This window comes from Primulina tabacum, unplaced genomic scaffold, assembly GCF_025594145.1.
Source record: "Primulina tabacum isolate GXHZ01 unplaced genomic scaffold, ASM2559414v2 Contig446, whole genome shotgun sequence".
Classification (NCBI taxonomy): domain Eukaryota; kingdom Viridiplantae; phylum Streptophyta; class Magnoliopsida; order Lamiales; family Gesneriaceae; genus Primulina; species Primulina tabacum.
The window spans coordinates 19556-38373 of NW_027459752.1; the positions used below are offsets into that span (position 1 = coordinate 19556).

The window sequence follows — 18818 nt, forward strand, 5'->3', positions numbered from 1 at the left end:
TATCCCAGGCATAATAAAAGCTTTACATTCGCTTTTTTCTTCTTTTTATTTTTTTCCTATTTTCTGGGAACATTTAGCGATTGTTGTCGTGAGCCGGTCTGTGCGGAAGGGTATGACCCAGATTACTCCGGAGACGGGTAACTCATTAAAACAATTATTTCGAATGTTTTATCCATAATTTATGTAAACGGTCGCGACACGAGGTCTTCCCAGGGAGGTCACCCATCCTAGCTCTGCCATCGCACCAGAACGCTTAACTTCATGGTTCTGATTGGGCGAGAGCAGTGCCGTGTGTTGTCCATCGCCGCCCGCTCCACACGTACTCGAGGGATATAAGAATAAACATCCCACTCAATGTCGGGTGCGATCATTCCCGCACTAATGCAGCAGATCCCATCAGAACTCCGAAGTTAAGCTTGCTTGGGCGAGAGCTGTACTAGGATGGGTGACCCCCTGGGAAATCCTCGTGTTGCACCCTTTTTCGTGTTTTTCTATTTTTGATTACTTGTTGACAGATGATTTTCGGCTCAAATCACTTGAATCTCGATCGGGACCAGATAAGACATGTGAAATCAACGTAGCTCGAACATTGCCGGATTTGGACAAAATTGTAGCCTAATTTGGTTGTAAACGAGCAAACGAACGAGACTTATTACTCCGCAATGAGCTGGCGAGATTTTAGCCGAATTTCTTCTCTAAAACCCTCTAATTTGCGATTTTCCGCTTCTGTTAAGCTTTCGTTTCCTCGAGAAATCCGCTTAGGAAGTCCGAAATTTATTCCGGTTCCATTTTATTTTATCTCAGGCATAATAATAGCTTTACATTCGCTATTTTCCTCTTCTTATTTTTTTCTATTTTATGGGAATACTTAGCGATTTTTGTTGTCGTGAGCCGGTTCTGTGCGGAAGGGTATGACGCAGATTACTCCGGAGACGGTTAACTCATTAAAAACAATTATTTCGAATGTTTTATCCATAATTTATGTAAACGGTCGCGACACGAGGTCTTCCCAAGGAGATCACCCATCCTAGCTCTGCCATCGCGCCAGAATGCTTAACTTCATGGTTCTGATTGGGCGAGAGCAGTGCCGCGTGTTGTCCATCTCCGCCCGCTCCACTCGTACGCGAGGCATATAAGAATAAAAATCCCACTCAATGTGGGGTGCGATCATACCAGCACTAATGCACCGGATCCCATCAGAACTCCGAAGTTAAGCGTGCTTGGGCGAGACCAGTACTAGGATAGGTGACCCCCAGGGAACTCCTCGTGTTGCACCCCTTTTCGTGTTTTTCTATTTTTGATTACTTGTTGACAGACGATTTTTGGCTCAGATAATCTGAATCTCTATCGGGACCTGATAAGACATGTGAAATCAACGTAGCTCGGGCACTGCAGGATTCAGACAAAATTGTAGCCAAATTTGATTGTAAACGGGCAAACGAACGATACTCATTACTCCGCAATGAGCTTGCGAGATTTTAACCAAATTCCTTCTCTAACACCCTCTAATTTGCGATTTTCCACTTCTGTTAACCTTCCGTTTCCTCGAGAAATCCGCTTAGGAAGTTCGAAATTTGATTTCGGTTCCACTTTATCGCAACCCATGCATAAGAAAAGCTTTACATTCGCTATTTTCTTCTTCTTATTTTTTTCCTATTTTCTGGGAACATTTAGCGATTTTTGTTGTCGTGAGCCGGTTCTGTGCGGAAGGGTATGACGCAGATTACTCCGGAGACGGTTAACTCATTAAAAACAATTATTTCGAATGTTTTATCCATAATTTATGTAAACGGTCGCGACAAGAGGTCTTCCCAGGAAGGTCACCCATCCTAGCTCTGCCATCGCGCCAGAATGCTCAACTTCATGGTTCTGATTGGGGGGGAGCAGTGCCGCGTGTTGTCCATCTCCGCCTGCTCCACACGTACGTGAGGCATATAGGAATAAAAATCCCACTCAATGTGGGGTGCGATCATACCAGCACTAATGCACCGGATCCCATCAGAACTCCGAAGTTTAGCGTGCTTGGGCGAGACCAGTACTAGGATAGGTGACCCCCAGGGAACTCCTCGTGTTGCACCCCTTTTCGTGTTTTTCTATTTTTAATTACTTGTTGACAGACGATTTTCGGCTCAAATAATCTGAATCTCGATCGGTACAAGATAAGACATGTGAAATCAACGTAGCTCGGGCACTGCCGGATTTGGACAAAATTGTAGGCTAATTTGATTGTAAACGGGCAAACGAACGAGACTCATTACTCCGCAATGAGATGGCGAGATTTTAGCCGAATTCCTTCTCTAAGGCCCTCTAATTTGCGATTTTCCGCTTCTGTTAACTTCCGTTTCCTCGAGAAATCGGCTTAGGAAGTTCGAAATTCGATTTCGGTTCCACTTTATCGTATCCCAGGCATAATAAAAGCTTTACATTCGCTATTTTCTTCTTCTTGTTTTTTTCCTATTTTCTGGGAACATTTAGAGATGTTTGTTGTCGTGAGCCGGTTCTGTGCGGAAGGGTATGACCCAGATTACTCCGGAGACGGTTAACTCATTAAAAACAATTATTTCGAATGTTTTATCCATAATTTATGTAAACGGTCGCGACACGAGGTCTTCCCAGGGAGGTCACCCATCCTAGCTCTGCCATCGCGCCAGAATGCTTAACTTCATGGCTCATTTGGGCGAGAGCAGTGCCGCGTGTTGTCCATCGCCGCCCGCTACACACGTACGCGAGGCATAAAAGAATAAAAATCCCACTCAATGTGGGGTGCGATCCTACCAGCACTAATGCACCGGATCCCATCAGAACTCCGAAGTTAAGCGTGCTTGGGCGAGACCAGTACTAAGATGGGTGACCCCCTGGTAAGTCCTCGTGTTGCTCCCCTTTTCGTGTTTTTCTATTTTTGATTACTAGTTGACAGATGATTTTCGGCTCAAATAATCTGAATCTCGATCGGGACCAGATAAGACATGTGAAATCAACGTAGCTCGGGCACTGCCGGATTTGGACAAAATTGTAGGCTAATTTGATTGTAAACGGGCAAACGAACGAGACTCATTACTCCGCAATGAGATGGCGATATTTTAGCCGAATTCTTTCTCTAAGACCCTCTAATTTGCGATATACTGCTTCTGTTAAGCTTTCGTTTTCTCGAGAGATCCGCTTAGGAAGTTCGAAATTCGATTCCGGTTCCACTTTATCGTATCTCAGGATTAATAATAGCTTTACATTCGCTATTACCTTCTTATTTTTTTCCTATTTTCTGGGAAAATTTAGAGATTTTTGTTGTCGTGAGCCGGTTTTGGGCAGAAGGATATGACGCAGATTACTCTGCAGACGGTTAACTCATTAAAAACAATTATTTCAACTGTTTTAGCCATAATTTACGTAAACCGTCGCGACACAAGGACTTTCCAGGGATGTCACCCATCCTAGCTCTACCATCGCGCCAGAACGCCTAACTTCTTGGTTCTGATTGGGCGAGAGCAGTGCCGCGTATTTTCCATCGCCGCCCGCTCCACACGTACTCGAGGGATATAAGAATAAACATCCACTCAATGTCCGGTGCGATCATACCAGCACTAATGCACCGGATCCCATCAGAACTCCGAAGTAAAGCGTGCTTGGGCGAGAGCAGTACTAGGGTGGGTGACCCCCTGGGAAGTCCTCGTGTTGCACCTCTTTTCGTGTTTTTCTATTTTTGATTACTTGTTGACAGACGATTTTCGGCTCAAATCATCTGAATCTCGATTGGGACCAGATAAGACATGTGAAATCAACGTCGCTCGGGCACTGCCGGATTTGGAAAAATTGTAGCCTAATTTGATTGTAAACGGGCAAACGAACGAGACTCATTATTCCGCAATGAGCTGGCGAGATTTTAGCTGAATTCCTTCTCTAAGACCCTCTAATTTGCGATTTTCCGCTTCTTTTAAGCTTCTGTTTCCTCGAGAAATCCGCTAAGGAAGTCCGAAATTTGATTATGGTTCCATTTTATCGTATCTCAGGCATAATAATAGCTTTACATTCGCTATTTTCTTCTTCTTATTTTTTTCCTATTTCTGGGAACATTTATCGATTTTTGTTGTCGTGAGCCGGTTCTGTGCGGAAGGGTATGACGCAGATTACTCCGGAGACGGTTAACTCATCAAGAACAATTATTTCGACTGTTTTATCCATAATTTATGTAAACAATCGCGACACGAGGACTTCCCAAGGAGGTCACCCATCCTAGTTCTGCCTTCGCGCCAGAACGCTTAACTTCAAGGGTCTCATTGGGCGAGAGCAGTGCCGCGTGTTGTCCATCGCCGCCCGCTCCACACGTACGCTAGGCATATAAGAATAAAAATCCCACTCAATGTCGGGTGTGATCATACAAGCACTAATGCACCGAATCCCATCAACTCCGAAGTTAAGCGTGTTGGGCGAGACCAGTACTAGGATGGGTGACTCCCTGAGAAGTCCTCGTATTGCACCTCTTTTCGTGTTTTTCTATTTTTGATTACTTGTTGACAGACGATTTTCGGCTCAAATCATCTGAATCTCGATCGGGACAAGATAAGACGTGAAATCAACGTAGCTCGGGCACTGCCGGATTTGGACAAAATTGTAACCTAACTTGATTGTAAACGGGCAAACGAATGAGACTCATTATTCCGCAATGAGCTGGCCAGATTTTAGCTGAATTCCTTCTCTAATACCCTCTAATTTACGATTTTCTGCTTCTGTTAATCTTCCGTTTCATCGAGAAATCCGCTTAGGAAGTCCGAAATTCGATTCAGGTTCCATTTTATCGTATCCTAGGAATATTAATAACTTTCTATTCGCTATTTTCTTCTTCTTAATTATTTTTCTATTTTCTGGGAACATTAAGCATATTTTGTTGTTGTGAGCCGGTTCTATGCGGAAGGGTATGACGCAGATTATTCGGGAGACTGTTAACTCATTAAAAACAATTATTTCGACTGTTTGCTCTATAATTTACGTAAACGGTCACGACACGAGTACTTCCCAAGGAAGTCACCCATCCTAGCTCTGACATCGCGCAAGAACGCTTAACTTCATGGTTCTGATTGGGCGAGATCAGTACCTCGGGGGATATAAGAATAAACATCCCTCTCAATGTCGGGTGCGATCATACCATCACTAATTCACCGGATCCCATCAGAACTCCGAAGTTAAGCGTGCTTGGGCGAGAGCTATACTAGGATGGGTGACCCCCTGGGAAGTCCTCATGTTGCACCCTTTTTAGTGTTTTTCTTTTGTTGATTACTTGTTGACAGACGATTTTCGGCTCAAATAATCTGAATCTTTTTCGGGACCAGATAAGACATGTGAAATCAACGCAGCTCAGGCACTGCCGGATTTGGACAAAATTGTAGGTTAATTTGATTGTAAACGGGCAAAAGAACGAGACTCATTCTACGCAATGAGCTGGCGAGATTTTAGCCGAATTCCATCTCTAAGACCCTCTAATTTTTGATTTTCCGCTTCTGTTAAGCTTCCGTTTCCTCGAGAAATCCGCTTAGGAAGTCCGAAATTCGATTCTGGTTCCATTTTATCGTATCCCAAGCATAATAATAGCTTTACATTCCCTATTTTCTTCTTCTTATTTTTTTTGTATTTTCTGGGAACATTTGGCGATTTTTGTTGTCGTGAGCCTGTTCTGAGCGGAAGGGTATTACGTAGATTACTCCGTAGAAGTTTACCTCATTAAAAACAATTATTTCGACAGTTTTATCCATAATGTACGTAAACGGTCGCGACACAAGGACTTCCCAGGGAGGTCACACATCCTAGCTCTGCAATCGCGCCAGAACGCTTAACTTCATGGTTCTGATTGGGCAAGAGCAGTGCCGCGTGTTGCCCATCGCCGCCCACTCCACACGTACTCGAGGGATATAAAAATAATCATCCCACTCAATTCGGGTGCGATCATACCAGCACTAATGCATCGGATCCCATCAGAACTCCGAAGTTAAGCGTGCTTGGGCGAGAGCAGTACTAGGATGGTTGACCCCTTGGGAAGTCCTCGTGTTGCACCCCTTTTCGTGTTTTTCTATATTTGATTATTTGTTGACATGTGATTTTCGGCTTAAATCATATGAATCTCGAATGAGATCAGATAAGACATGTGAAATCAACGTAGCTCGGGCACTGCCGGATTTGAACAAAATTGTAGCCTAATTTGATTGTAAACGGGCAAACGAACGAGACTCATTACTCCGCAACGAGGTGGCGAGATTTTAGCTGAATTCCTTCTCTAAGACCCTCTAATTTGCGATTTTCCGCTTCTATTAAGCTTCCGTTTCCTCGATAAATCCGCTTAGGAAGTTCGAAATTCGATTCCGGTTCCATTTATCGTATCCCAGGCATAATAATAGTTTTACATTAGCTATTTTCTTCTTCTTAATTTGTTTATATTTTCTGGGAACTTTTAGCAATTTTTGTTGTTGTGGGCCGGTTCTGTGCGGAAGGGTATGACGTAGATTATTCCGGAGACGGTTAACTCATTAAAAACAATTATTTCGACTGTTTTCTCTATAATTTACGTAAACGGTCACGACACGAGTACTTCCCAAGGAGGTCACCCATCCTAGCTCTGACATCGCGCTAGAACGCTTAACTTCATGGTTCTGATTGGGCGAGATCAGTGCCTCGAGGGATATAAGAATAAACATCCCTCTCAATGTCGGGTGCGATCATACCATCACTAATTCACCGGATCCCATCAGAACTCCGAAGTTAAGCGTGCTTGGGCGAGAGCTATACTAGGATGGGTTACACCCTGGGAAGTCCTCGTGTTGCACCCTTTTTAGTGTTTTTCTTTTGTTGATTACTTGTTGACAGACGATTTTCGGCTCAAATAATCTGAATCTTTTTCGGGACCAGATAAGACATGTGAAATCAACGCAGCTCGGGCACTGCCGGATTTGGACAAAATTGTAGGTTAATTTGATTGTAAACGGGCAAAAGAACGAGACTCATTCTACGGAATGAGCTGGCGAGATTTTAGCCGAATTTCTTCTCTAAGACCCTCTAATTTGCGATTTTCCGCTTCTGTTAAGCTTCCGTTTCCTCGAGAAATCCGCTTAGGAAGTCCGAAATTCGATTCTGGTTCCATTTTATCGTATCCCAAGCATAATAATAGCTTTACATTCCCTATTTTCTTCTTCTTATTTTTTTTGTATTTTCTGGGAACATTTGGCGATTTTTGTTGTCGTGAGCCTGTTCTGAGCGGAAGGGTATTACGTAGATTGCTCCGTAGAAGGTTAACTCATTAAAAACAATTATTTTGACTGTTTTATCCATAATGTACGTAAACGGTCGCGACACAAGGACTTCCTAGGGAGGTCACACATCCTAGCTCTGCCATCGCGCCAGAACGCTTAACTTCATGGTTCTGATTGGGCAAGAGCAGTGCCGCATGTTGCCCATCGCCGCCCACTCCACACGTACTCGAGGGATATAAGAATAACATCCCACTCAATTCGGGTGCGATCATACCAGCACTAATGCATCGGATCCCATCAGAACTCCGAAGTTAAGCGTGCTTGGGCGAGAGCAGTACTAGGATGGTTGACCCCCTGGGAAGTCCTCGTGTTGCACCTCTTTTCGTGTTTTTCTATATTTGATTACTTGTTGACATACGATTTTCGGCTCAAATCGTCTGAATCTCGATCGAGACCAGATAAGACATGTGAAATAACACTAGCTCGGTCACTGCGGGATTTGGACAAAATTGTAGCCTAATTTGATTGTAAACGGGCAAACGAACGAGACTCATTACTCCGCAACGAGCTGGCGAGATTTTAGCCGAATTCCTTCTCTATGACCCTCTAATTTGCGATTTTCCGCTTCTGTTAAGATTCCGTTTCCTCGAGAAATCCGCTTAGGAAGTTCGAAATTCGATTCCGGTTCCATTTTATCGTCTCTCTGGCATAAAAATAGCTTTACATTTGCTATTTTCTTCTTCTTATTTTTTTTTTCTATTTTCTGGGAACATTTAGCGATTTTTGTTTTCGTAAGCCGGTTCTGTGCGGAAGGGCATTACGTAGATTAATCCGGAGACGGTTAGCTCTGCCATCGCGCCAGAACGCATAACTATATGGTTCTGATTGGGCGAGAGCAGTGCTGCGTGTTGTCCATCGCCGTCCGCTCCACACGTACTCGAGGATATAAGAATAAAAATCCCACTCAATGTCATGTGCGATCATACCAGCACTAATGCACCGGATCCCATCAAAACTCCGAAGTTAAGCGTGCTTGGGCGAGAGCAGTACTAGGATGGGTGGCCCCCTGGGAAGTCCTCGTGTTAAACACCTTTTCGTGTTTTTCTATTTTTGATTACTTGTTGACAGACGATTTTCGGTTCAAATTATCTGAATCTCGATCGGGATCAGATAAGACATGTGAAATCAACGTAGCTCGGGCACTGCCGGATATGGACAAAATTGTAGCCTAATTTGTTTGTAAATGGGCAAACGAACGAGACTCATTACTCTGCAACGAGGTGGCGAGATTTTAGCCGAATTCCTTCTCTAAGACCCTCTAATTTGCGATTTTCCGCTTCTGTGAAGCTTCCGTTTTCTCGAGAAATCCGGTTAGGAAGTTTGAAATTCGATTCCGGTTTCATTTTATCGTATCCTAGGCATAATAATAGCTTTACATTCGCTATTTTCTTCTTCATATTTTTTTTCTATTTTCTCGAAACATTTAGCAATTTTTGTTGTCGTGAGCTCGTTCTGTTCTGAAGGGTTTGACGCAGATTACTCCGGAGACGGTTAACTCATTAAAAACAATTATTTCGAATGCTTTTATCCATAATTCACGTAAATGATTGCGACATGAGGACTTTCCAAGGAGGTCACCCATCCTAGCTCTGCCATCGCACCAGAACGCTTAACTTCATGGTTCTGATTGGGCGAGAGCAGTGCCGCGTTTTGTTTATCGCCGTCCGCTCCACACGTACTCGGGGGATATAAGAATAAACATCCCACTCAATGTTGGGTGCAATCATACCAGCCCTAATACACCGGATCCCATCAGAACTTTGAAGTTAAGCGTGCTTAGGCGAGAGCAGTACTAGGATGGGTAACCCCCTGGGAAGTCCTCGTGTTGCACCCCTTTCCGTGTTTTTCAATTTTTGATTACATGTTGACAAACGTTTTTCGGCTCAAATCATCTGAATCTCGATCAAGATAAGATAAGACATGTGAAATCAACGTAGCTCGGGCACTGCCGGATTTGGACAAATTGTAGGCTAATTTTATTGTAAACGGGCAAACGGACGAGACTCATTACTACGCAAATCATATGAATCTCGATCGGAACCAGATAAGACTTGTGAAATGAAAGTAGCTCGGGCACTGCCGGATTTGGACAAAATTGTAGTCTAATTTGATTGTAAACGGGCAAACGGAGGAGACTCATTACTACGCAATGAGCTGACGAGATTTTAGCCGAATTCCTTTTCTAAAACCTTCTAATTTGCGATTTAACGCTTCTGTTATGCTTTCGTTTCCTCGAGAAATCCACTTAGGAATTCGAAATTCGATTTCGGTTCCATTTTATCGTATCCCAGGCATAATAACAGCTTTACATTCGCTATTTTATTCTTCTTATTTTTTTTTCTATATTCTGGGAACATTTAGCGATTTTTGTTGTCGTGAGCCGGTTATGTGCGGAAGTGTATGACGCAGATTACTCCGGAGACGGTTAACTCATCAAAAACAATTATTTCGACTGTTTTAACCATAATTTACGTAAATGGTCGCGACACGAGGACTTCCAGGGGAGGTCACCCATCCTAGCTCTGCCATCGCGCCAGAACGCTTAACTTCATGGTTCTGATTGGGCGAGAGCAGTGCCGCGTGTTGTCCATCGCCGCCCGCTCCACACGTACTCGAGGGATATAAGAATAAATATCTCACTCAATGTCTGTTGCGATAATACCAGCACTAATACAACGGCTCCCATCAGAACTCCGAAGTTAAGCGTGCTTGGGCAAGAGCAGTACTAGGATGGGTGACCTCCTGGGATGTCCTGTTGCACCCCTTCTCGTGTTTTTCTATTTTTGATTACTTGTTGACAGACAATTTTCGGCTTAAATCATCTGACTCTCGATCAGGACCAGATAAGACGTGAAATCAACGTAGCTCGGGTACTTGCCGGATTTGGACAAAATTGTTTCCTAATTTGATTGAAAACGGGCAAACGAACGAGACTCATTAATCCGCAATGAGGTGGCGAGATTTTAGCCGAATTTCTACTCTAAGACCCTCTAATTTGCGATTTTCCGCTTTTGTTAAGCTTCCGTTTCCTCGAGAAATCCGCTTAGGAAGTCCGAAATTCCATTTCGATTTCATTTTATCGTATCTCAAGCATAATAATAGCTTTACATTCGCTATTTTCTTATTCTTATTTTTTTTCTATTTTCTGGAAACAATTATGATTTTTGTTGTCGTAAGCCGGTTCTGTGCGGAAAGATATGACGCAGATTACTCCGTAGACGGTAACACATTAAAAATAAAAAAAATTTCGACTGTTTTAGCCATAATTTACGTAAACGGTCGCGACACGAGGACTTCCCAGGGCGGTCACCCATCCTAGCTCTGCCATCGCGCCAGAAATCTTAACTTCATGGTTCTGATTGGGCGAGAACAGTGCCACGTGTTGTCCATCGCCGCCCGCTCCACATGTACTTGAGGGATAAAAGAATAAACATCCCACTCAATGTCGGGTGCGATCATACCAGCAATAATACACCGGATCCCATCAGAAGTCCGAATTTAAGCGTGCTTGGACGAGAGCAGTACTAGGATTGGTGACCCCCTGGGAAGTCCTCGTGTTGCACCTCTTTTTGTGTTTTTCTATTTTTGATTACTTGTTGATAGAAGATTTTCGGTTCAAATCATCTGACTCTCGATCAGGAACAGATAAGACATGTAAAATCAACGTAGCTCGGGCACTGCCGGATTTGGACAAAATTGTAGGCTAATTTGAGTGTAAACGGGCAAACGAACAAGACTCATTACTCTGCAATGAGCTGGTGAGATTTTAGCCGAATTCCTTCTCTAAGACACTCTAATTTGCGATTTTTCGCTTCTGTTAAGCTTCCGTTTCCTCGAGAAATCCGCTTAGGAAGTCCGAAATTCGATTCCGGTTCCATTTTATCGTATCCCAGGCATAATAATAGCTTTACATTCGCTATTTTCTTCTTCTTATTTTTTATATTTTCTAGGAACATTTAGGCATTTTTGTTAACGTGAGCCGGTTCTGTGCGGAAGGATATGACTCAGATTACTCCGGAGACGGTTAACTCATTAAAAACAATTATTTCGACTGTTTCATTTGAATCTCGATCGAGACCAAATAAGACATGTGAAATCAACGTAACTCGAACACTGTCGGATTTGTACAAAATTGTAGCCTAATTTGATTGTAAACGGTCATAGCCGAATTCCTTCTCTAAGACCCTCTAATTTGCGATTTTCCGCTTCTGTTAAGCTTCCGTTTCCTCGAGAAATCCTCTTAGGAAGTCCGAAATTCGATTCCGATTTCATTTTATCTTATCCCAGGCATAATAATAGCTTTGCATTCGCTATTTTCTTATTCTTATTTTTTTTCTATTTTCTGGGAAAATTTAGCAATTTTTGTTGTCGTGAGCCGGTTCTGTGCGGAAGGGTATGACGCAGATTACTCCGGAGACGGTTAACTCATTAAAAACAATTATTTCGACAGTTTTATCCATAAATTACGTAAACGGTCGCGACACGAGGACTTCCCAGGGAGGTAACCCATCCTAGCTCTGCCATCGCGCAATAACGATTAACTTCATGGTTCTGATTGGGCAAAAGCAGTGCCGCGTGTTGTCCATCGCCGCCCGCTTCACACGTACTCGAGGGATATAAGAATAAACATCCCACTCAATGTCGGGTGCGATCATACCAGCACTAATGCACCGGATCCCATCAGAACTCCGAAGTTAAGCGTGCTTGGGCGAGAGCAGTACTATGATTGGTGACCCCCTGGGAAGTCCTTGTGTTGCACCCCTTTTCGTGTTTTTCTATTTTTGATTACTTGTTGACAGAAGATTTTCGGCTCAAATCATCTGAATCTCGATCAGGACCAGAGAAGACTTGTGTAATCAACGTAGCTCGGGCATTGCCGGATTTGGAAAAAATTGTAGGCTAATTTAATTGTAAACGGGCAAACGAACGAGGCTCATTACTCCGCAATGAGCTAGCGAGATTTTAGTCGAATTCCTTCTCTAAGGCCCTCTAATTTGCGATTTTCCGCTTCTGTTAAGCTTCTGTTTCCTTGAGAAATCCGCTTAGGAAGTCCGAAATTCGATTCCGGTTCCATTTTATCGTGTCCCAGGCATAATAATAGCTTTACATTCGCTATTTTCTTCTTCTTATTTTTTTTCTATTTTTTGGGAACATTTAGCGATTTTTGTTGTCGTGAGCTAGTTCTGTGCGGAAGGGTATGACGCAGAATACTCCGTAGACGGTTAACTCATTAAAAACAATTATTTCGACTGTTTCAGCCACAATTTCCTTAAACGGTCGCGACAGGAGGACTTCCCAGGGAGGTCACCCATCCTAGCTCTGCCATCGCGCCAGAACGCTTAACTTCATTGTTCTTATTGGGCGAGAGAAGTGCCGCGTGTTGTCTAATGCCGCCTGCTCCACACGTACTCGAGGGATATAAAAATAAACATCCCACTCAATGTCGGGTGCGATCATACCAGCACTAATACATCGGCTTCCATCAAAACTCCGAAGTTAAGCGTGCTTGGGCAAGAGAAGTACTAGGATGGGTGACCCCCAGGGAAGTCCTCGTGTTGCACCCCTTTTCGTGTTTTTCTATTTTTGATTACTTGTTGACAGACAATTTTCGGCTCAAATCCTCTGTATCTCGATCAGGACCAGAGAAGACATGTGTAAGCAACGTAGCTCGGGCACTGTCGGATTTGGACAAAATTGTAGGCTAATTTGACTGTATACGGGAAAACGAACGAGACTCATTACTCCGCAATAAGCTAGCGAGATTTTAGCCGAATTCCTTCTCTAAAACCCTCTAATTTGCAATTTTCCACTTCTGTTAAGCTTCCGTTTCCTCGAAAAATCAGCTTAGGAAGTCCGAAATTCGATTCCGGTTTCATTTTATCGTATCACAGGCATAATAATAGCTTTACATTCGCTATTTTCTTCTTCTTATTTTTTTTCTACTTTCTGGGAACATTTAGCGATTTTTGTTGTCGTGAGCCGGTTCTGTAAAGAAGGGTATGACGCAGATTACTCCGGAGACGGTTAACTCATTAAAAACAATTATTTCGACTGTTTTATCCATAATTTACGTAAACGATCGCGACACGAGGACTTCCCATGGAGGTCACCCATCCTAGCTCTGCCATTGCGCCAGAATGCTTAACTTCATGGTTCTGATTGGGCGAGAGCAGTGCCGCGTGTTGTCCATCGTCGCCTTCTCCACACGTACTCTTGGGATATAAGAATAAACATCCACTCAATGTCCGGTGCGATCATACCAGCACTAATTCACCGGATCCCATCAGAATTCCGAAGTTAAGCGTGCTTGGGCGAGAGCAGTACTAGGATGGGTGACCCCCTGGGAAGTCCTCGTGTTGCACCCCTTTTCGTGTTTTTCTATTTTTGATTACTTGTTGACAGACTATTTTCGGCTCAAATCATCTGAATCTCAATCGTGACCATATAAGACATGTGAAATCAACGTAGCTCGGGCACTGCGGATTTCGACAAAATTGTAGCCTAATTTGATTGTAAACGGGCAAACGAAATTCGATTAGTAATTTCGAAATTCGATTTCGGTTCCACTTTATCGTATCCCAGGCATAATAAAAACTTTACATTCGCTATTTTCTTCTTCTTACTTTTTTCCTATTTTCTGGGAACATTTATCGATATTTGTTGTCGTGAGCCGGTTCTGTGCAGAAGGGTATGATGCAGATTACTCCGGAGACGGTTAACTCATTAAAAACAATTATTTCGACTGTTTTATCCATAATTTACGTAAACGATCGCGACACGGGGACTTCCCAGGGAGGTCACCCATCCTAGATCCGCAATCGCGCAATAACGATTAACTTCATGGTTCTGATTGGGCGAGAGCAGTGCCGCGTGTTGTCCATCGCCGCCAGCTCCACACGTACTCGTGGGATATAAGAATAAACATCCCACTCAATGTTGGGTGCGATCTTACGAGCACTAATGCACAGGATCCCATCAGAACTCCGAAGTTAAGCGTGTTTGGGCGAGAGCAGACCCGAAAGCACAGCACACTTACTGTAAGACCTAAGACACAGATCGATGAGCGCAAGAATGAATGCACCTGTCTCTGCTATTTATGGTCAAGAAATCGATCGACCTCGTTCACATAGCTTTTTTAAAAAAGCATCCCGGAGCGAGCGCCCCCTATGGTCTTTCTTGCTGAGTTAAGCTCTCCATTTTGGATATCACGCATTTCGGATGTAGGTTATTGGATTTGGTCTGACTGACGACTACCATTACAATATCTTACTCTTTTGATCTCGGTGTTCTCATTCCACGCTATGTCAAAAAAGGTAAATCTCAGTATACGGAAATGATATCCCCTAATGTATGACCCAAAAGAGGCTTCTAAGCCATCCTTAAGGCCAATGAGGAACTAGGCGCTAGGCAATTTATGACCTCAGAAGACTTACCTTCCAAGTAGGTTCCCAGACCACCCCCACATTGTTGGTCAGTCTAGGAATATCGGGTACATACCGGAGTAGATAGTTTTGAGATCTAGACCAAAATCCCATACCAAACTCGTCTACGGTGGCAAGTACTTCATCTGTCGGAAAACTTACAATAGACTTAAACAAGTCATCATTCACTCTTTTCGCTAAAACTATAATCAACTAAAGCGAAAAGAATGATAGGTAGAGCAACATAAGCCTATCGCTTGTCTTGTCACCCGCCTTATTTTCTTTCTATGAAAAGACGGAATGATCCTCGGGGCAGCCCGACCTTGTCAGCGAGACAGGAACTGGAAGTAAGGCTGGTGGGGTAGAACCCCAGCATAGGCCGATCGGAGGCTGGATGCACACAGCTTTAAATACAGTGCGACACACAGCCGACCTGACTTACGGCCCAACCTTATGACAGAACCTGAAAACAAGCAAGCAGCACCACAAAGCTCTTTAGTAAAACCACCAGTGAGTACTAAGATAACCTTATTTAAGATTGACCTCAGCCCCCCGAGGGGGCATAAACATACCTCTGCCAAGTTAATCTCTTCAAACGTAGGACAGTGTCGAACAAGTTATACATACATTGTACACTACTTTAAGCTTCCTTTCATCCTGGTTATACACGATAGTCCACATAAGTGAATGCTACATACCAGTTGCATTGCTGCAAAGGTAAAGTGTCCAGGCAGGCCTGCCCAAGGAAGAAATCACAACCAGGGCGTTAAGCTTAACCTCTATGTTAGGTAGCCTCCTCACTAAACACAAGTAAGAGCTAGCTTGCATTGAGAATGAGGGGCCCTCCGAAGGACTAGTTTGAAGCTCCTTACTTACTACCCTTAATATTAATATATATTAATTAATTAAAAAAAAAGAGTCAAAATGCCAATGATTACACAGCCCACTTCGCTCCGTTCTCTTTCTATGCTGACTGGGAGTCGACGTACTTCCTTCTTGCTTTGACACTACAGTGGGGTCAGAAGAAAGAAGCTCGCTGCCGGATAGAGCTTCAGTTTTGAATCTGCTTTCTAGGGATTCAAAAGGTGAGATGATCTGTCACAGGGAAAACTGAGATGAAAAATCCTAGCCTTAACGCCCTAGCTCAGCTCATTTGAACAAAGATTCAATTACCTCTTAGCGCTTACGGCAGGAGATGAGGCTTAGAATCCAGATCTGATTCCAGTCCATATCAACTATTTCCAAAACCAAACCCGAATGCAACAGTTTCACGTCAAATAGGCTAAACAAGTCCGGTATTCCAGCTTGAATCGAATTCATACTTCATCCCATCCGAGTGTTGGAAAGATCCAAGAGAGAAGCAACTCTTCCAACTATTAAGAGGGTGAACCATCTTAGACTAGCTAATATAGGGGAATCGGTTGTAACACCGGATATTTCGTATTAGTTGAAGCAACTCTGACTAAGGTGGATCTGGATATTCTATTGACCATAAAGCAAAAGCGGAATTCTTACTTCGAAAGTGGATTTGGAAGGAGCTAACCGAGGTTTGACACCACCTTCAATCAACTGTGATGTAAGGTAAGGACAATTCGGTATTGCTTTCCAGGTTGGTTCTAAAGAAAGGGTTGGAATATTTGCGGTATCGGGAACGAGAACTCCCAAGCTATGCTACGGGAGCACTGTAGAAGAGTATCGCCTGACTTGCTGTGTATCGCTGAACCTAAGGTGTCCTGTAAAGCAAAGAAGGATTCCAGTAAGATTGGGTCTATCTAATTGAGTCGAAGTAGGTCTCGTGAGAAGAAGGAATACCGAGAGAAGAAAAGTGACAAGAGGGAAGGAGAAGGTTGGAGTTTAATCATGTCTTCAAGCAAGTCCAAGGCCTGGTGGACTTTAGGTGAGCTCTCCCCTTTGATGAGTAGGAGAGAGAGTAAAAGCAAAGTATGCAGGTGAGCTCTTCACCGAGGATCTTCCCCCTTTATTCCATGGTGTGGGATTGCTTTGCTTTTAAGGCTGGTGATATCAGTCAAACTCACGATTTCTAAGGGCTCCCTCATGCGCCTTCCTTTTATTAAGATGTAGGCACAGAACGAAGGGAGACCCTAGGCGCTTAACTTATATGGGCACTGCCCAAGGAATAGTACTAGAACTACTACGAAAGAACGATCACAAGCAATTAGTAGCGCGATGACAGGACAAGGAAAGACGGAACATGGAGATCGGTTGTTGTCTTCTTACGCGCCCGAAGGGAAGGGTCCTTTACTTCGTAACCTTAGCCCCCTTTAGATAAGGCGGCCAATCTTTGCGACATGGAATTCATTGAAAGAAAAGAATAGATGTCAACTTAAGTATACAAGAGCTCAAGCTATTAGTCTAGTTCAACCTTCCGTGCTTTCATCGATTGGGTGAGGACTAGCCTCTTCACTCTTACTAGGTCTTAGATCCGATTTCGCTGCCCTTTATTTAGATTTAGTAAGTGTAAGGCCAGAAGCCCGTGTTATTTAAGTCCCCCGGTTGATCATAGAATCAATGTCGTAGTCACACCTGTACGAAAGAAAGAGGGATCAAGGGACAGATCATTCTCAAGCGATGGGTCACTTCTTTCTAATGGCATCCCTATCATCTGGGGCGCTGGTAGTTGTCCAATAGGCCCTTTGTCCGCCTTCTAATATAAGAAATTATGGTCAACTCGCATCCCTTGTTTATCGATCGATCCGAGGCTTTGCCTTTTGATAGTCTCCTCAATCCGGGTCGGTTAAGACACCAGGAAGAGCTGCTTGGTCACTTGCTCAAGCACCCGCTTTTCTTTTTTTTGGCCGTTCATTCTTTGCCCGAGATAAGGACAAGACTCCGTTCTAACATCGGACATTCCTTTATGCTTTTATGATGGAGATTCCTCGGCCATTGCGTCGTATCATATACGATTCTGCCATTACTTCGATCGTTCTTATGCCATCGCTTCTAGGCTTCTATCAATCTGCCATGAGGATGTGATCTCGCACGATTATTGTATATAACATAGGCCAATCTGACGAAATCCTAAGACGAAGGATCGGTGGGTGGACTCTTTCACTCTTGCATGAGAGACTCCTCCCCTCCCTTAAATGCTAGACCCTCTGGAAAAGGCCTTCAGGTCGTGAGCAGATCTATATCTCGGGCGCAAGTGAGCACTTCTTCTTATTAGCCTCTGTTGCCGAAGCTCCTCCTTCCCTGTAATGAGTGCGCTACGTGGTATCAATACCAACTCTTATCCGGCTTTCCCACTCACCACTCAATCCGGGCAAGGAACTCTCTTGAATGACTACTTTTTCGGGCCTAGGAAGACTCCAGCGCCACCCATGGATCCCGTGAATCCGTAGTCGATCCGTAAGCTGCATACCCTGGAAAAGGCCTTCAGGTGGCAGGCAGATCCTTTTTCCTCGCCTCCCTTATACTTATAGAAGAGTAAGCTTTTTACCATCTTCTTCTTTTAAGAAAAAAATAGAGTAAGGTCTTTACCGATCTATTCTATGAAAAGTCTTTCTTCCTTATATGCCTTCCCGAAGAAAAGGTGGTTGTGAACTGAACTTCCTTTCGGTAAGCTCAGTCCTCGAGGGAGGATCCGAGAATCCACTCTATTCCTTAGGGCTAGCAGTCTCTCTTTCTGTATCGGCTTTATCTAGACGTCTATACGACGAGCTTCGCACAGAACAGTCAATCTACGAGGTACGAGGGGTGGAGGAAGAATAGTCAAAGAAAGGGGACGCATAAGGAATTTTCAATAACCTTGCCTACGGGATGTGCACATGAATCACTCTTATATAAGGAGTATGCTTCTAGTGAAAGTAGCAATTCCTTTCTCTGCTTCTTTTGACGTCTCAGCAGATTCATTCTGCTGCAAAGCCAGTTGATGGGAATAGTGCCTCACTCCTTACTTTAGAGTAAGAGGTGCCTAGCGCTCTTTGCAATTGAATCATCAGAAGGATTTCTCGTGAGCAAATCAACTCATTGGAGAACTTGTTATAAGTGCAATCCGTGGGCCGCTGACTCGACCAATACCTTACCTTAAAATGCATTTCATAACCTTTCTTCTTGTCCCTCGAGTGATCGGGAGCTTTCAGCAGCAAAA

The 18818-nt window shown here is 43.7% G+C and overlaps 15 non-coding genes and 2 pseudogenes across 15 annotated transcripts; all 17 read left to right on the forward strand.

The window, feature by feature from the left end:
• The first annotated feature begins 359 nt into the window (after window positions 1-359).
• Window positions 360-478, forward strand: LOC142534275 (5S ribosomal RNA). The gene has a single exon (XR_012816955.1). It is a non-coding gene; the product is annotated as a 5S ribosomal RNA (ribosomal RNA).
• A 681-nt stretch (window positions 479-1159) lies between these two features.
• On the forward strand, window positions 1160-1278 carry LOC142534317 (5S ribosomal RNA). The gene has a single exon (XR_012816983.1). It is a non-coding gene; the product is annotated as a 5S ribosomal RNA (ribosomal RNA).
• Window positions 1279-1961: 683 nt separating this feature from the next.
• On the forward strand, window positions 1962-2080 carry LOC142534344 (5S ribosomal RNA). Its single transcript, XR_012817002.1, has one exon. It is a non-coding gene; the product is annotated as a 5S ribosomal RNA (ribosomal RNA).
• A 681-nt stretch (window positions 2081-2761) lies between these two features.
• On the forward strand, window positions 2762-2880 carry LOC142534346 (5S ribosomal RNA). Its single transcript, XR_012817004.1, has one exon. It is a non-coding gene; the product is annotated as a 5S ribosomal RNA (ribosomal RNA).
• Window positions 2881-3559: 679 nt separating this feature from the next.
• LOC142534353 (5S ribosomal RNA) lies at window positions 3560-3678 on the forward strand. The gene has a single exon (XR_012817011.1). It is a non-coding gene; the product is annotated as a 5S ribosomal RNA (ribosomal RNA).
• A 681-nt stretch (window positions 3679-4359) lies between these two features.
• Window positions 4360-4475, forward strand: LOC142534324 (5S ribosomal RNA; annotated as a pseudogene).
• Window positions 4476-5123: 648 nt separating this feature from the next.
• Window positions 5124-5242, forward strand: LOC142534274 (5S ribosomal RNA). Its single transcript, XR_012816954.1, has one exon. It is a non-coding gene; the product is annotated as a 5S ribosomal RNA (ribosomal RNA).
• A 681-nt stretch (window positions 5243-5923) lies between these two features.
• Window positions 5924-6042, forward strand: LOC142534365 (5S ribosomal RNA). The gene has a single exon (XR_012817022.1). It is a non-coding gene; the product is annotated as a 5S ribosomal RNA (ribosomal RNA).
• Window positions 6043-6690: 648 nt separating this feature from the next.
• Window positions 6691-6809, forward strand: LOC142534292 (5S ribosomal RNA). The gene has a single exon (XR_012816972.1). It is a non-coding gene; the product is annotated as a 5S ribosomal RNA (ribosomal RNA).
• A 680-nt stretch (window positions 6810-7489) lies between these two features.
• Window positions 7490-7608, forward strand: LOC142534293 (5S ribosomal RNA). Its single transcript, XR_012816973.1, has one exon. It is a non-coding gene; the product is annotated as a 5S ribosomal RNA (ribosomal RNA).
• Window positions 7609-8201: 593 nt separating this feature from the next.
• Window positions 8202-8320, forward strand: LOC142534276 (5S ribosomal RNA). The gene has a single exon (XR_012816957.1). It is a non-coding gene; the product is annotated as a 5S ribosomal RNA (ribosomal RNA).
• Window positions 8321-9004: 684 nt separating this feature from the next.
• LOC142534368 (5S ribosomal RNA) lies at window positions 9005-9123 on the forward strand. The gene has a single exon (XR_012817025.1). It is a non-coding gene; the product is annotated as a 5S ribosomal RNA (ribosomal RNA).
• An 814-nt stretch (window positions 9124-9937) lies between these two features.
• Window positions 9938-10053, forward strand: LOC142534320 (5S ribosomal RNA; annotated as a pseudogene).
• A 683-nt stretch (window positions 10054-10736) lies between these two features.
• Window positions 10737-10855, forward strand: LOC142534297 (5S ribosomal RNA). The gene has a single exon (XR_012816977.1). It is a non-coding gene; the product is annotated as a 5S ribosomal RNA (ribosomal RNA).
• A 1077-nt stretch (window positions 10856-11932) lies between these two features.
• On the forward strand, window positions 11933-12051 carry LOC142534305 (5S ribosomal RNA). Its single transcript, XR_012816982.1, has one exon. It is a non-coding gene; the product is annotated as a 5S ribosomal RNA (ribosomal RNA).
• A 683-nt stretch (window positions 12052-12734) lies between these two features.
• On the forward strand, window positions 12735-12853 carry LOC142534367 (5S ribosomal RNA). Its single transcript, XR_012817024.1, has one exon. It is a non-coding gene; the product is annotated as a 5S ribosomal RNA (ribosomal RNA).
• Window positions 12854-13535: 682 nt separating this feature from the next.
• LOC142534327 (5S ribosomal RNA) lies at window positions 13536-13654 on the forward strand. The gene has a single exon (XR_012816985.1). It is a non-coding gene; the product is annotated as a 5S ribosomal RNA (ribosomal RNA).
• The last annotated feature ends 5164 nt before the right edge of the window (window positions 13655-18818 follow it).